This window comes from Linderina pennispora (genome assembly GCF_002104995.1).
Source record: "Linderina pennispora strain ATCC 12442 chromosome Unknown DL89scaffold_48, whole genome shotgun sequence".
Taxonomy (NCBI): Eukaryota; Fungi; Kickxellomycota; class Kickxellomycetes; order Kickxellales; family Kickxellaceae; genus Linderina; species Linderina pennispora.
Window position 1 is genome coordinate 29,214 of NW_024468296.1, and position 1,440 is coordinate 30,653.

The window sequence follows — 1,440 nt, forward strand, 5'->3', positions numbered from 1 at the left end:
CACACCATTGGATGGTACCTTGGTTTTGACCCTGTCGGCGCTCTCTCAAGCTCGGCCATATGCAACCCAGCACTCCGCACCGATTGCTCCCCTTTATTCGAGGCTGAGTGGACTCTCAGCGGCTGTACTGGTAGCTTATTTGCACAAAATGATTAGCAAGGTGGAATATACACTGAGTTGAGGTGAGGTGAAGAGAAAGTCTCCTCCCTCGGCGCTGAATACCTACGAGTCCAGTGCTATTTTGCATCACCCGCCAAGGGAGGAGTGAGTGAACACAAAGAAAAACCAGAAATACCCTGCCTCTGCTACAGAGCTATGCCCAAAACAGAACTCAAGAGGACTTGATCTATACAGTACCTACTATCTTAAGGACTGAGCTGTAAATACTGAAACTGGAGGTCATAGAATGAATAGAATATCTTCTTGCAGTTAGAAAACATAGACTACTAAACTACCTAATATATATTTAGCTCTTCTAAATATTCTTGCTCTTATGTTATTTGAGTGCTTCTACTGAGATATAGGCTGGGTCACAGGAAATATAACTTTTCAGGATGCTGATAGGGTTTCGTAGAAATGTCCTAATAACATCACAATAAGGTATTTAAGAAGAGTTGAATGTATATCAAGTAGTTTAGTAGCTAAGAATATCTTCTACACATGCTGAGCAAACTGCACATATTCTGGTGGGATCCAATCATATTTATTAACTGCTGCAGAGTGCAAGATCAATTAAAGAAATCAGATTCAGATCTGAAGACAGAGCAGATCTTCTTTGGTACCAACGAACTTGCCAGGTCAGCAGCTTGGTTTGCCGACAATAGCTCAGTTGGTAGAGCGGGAGACTGTAGTGGAGCTGAAGGGCTCTTGAAATCTCTAGGCCACCTGTTCGAATCAGGTTTGTCGGATTCTTTTTAGCAGCTTCCCGGTTCCCTTTGCGCTGTTCGCTAGGGCGAAGTCAGATCTGGGTCAAAGCTTTTTGACTTTTTTTGTGATTTGGAAAATAGTGTAGATGGAAAGGAGACTATATATTTATATAGCAAGGTTTGCAGCAGCTGTGTCACCATGCTGCGTTGTATGACACCCAGGGCATTAACAACACTGACGCCCCCGTAGTGATGGATTAAAGGCTGGTGCAGTTCTAAGCTAATGAGCTGCTCCACAGGGCTGTTGCTGTGTATTCATTAGCGGAAGGCTATCCATAGTTTTTCAAGGCGTGCATACAGCGTGTAAGGAAATGGGCGATATATAAATAGATTCACCAGCTGCTTGCAAAAGATAAGGCAAAATATCAGTGAACAAAGCGGTGCTGTTTCAAGCAATTGCCCCCGATCGTGACCAGCAGCATGCCGGTAGCTACTTTTTGATTCCTCTTCGACATCCTGCTTCGCTTTTAGCGAGTGGCATGAAGCATCAGCGCTATCAGCAATAGAGCCGAGT

General features: G+C 44.0%; 1 non-coding gene across 1 annotated transcript; it reads left to right on the forward strand.

Moving 5' to 3' along the window:
* Window positions 1–814: 814 nt before the first annotated feature.
* Window positions 815–908, forward strand: DL89DRAFT_t180. The gene has a single exon. It is a non-coding gene; the product is annotated as a tRNA-Tyr (tRNA).
* The last annotated feature ends 532 nt before the right edge of the window (window positions 909–1,440 follow it).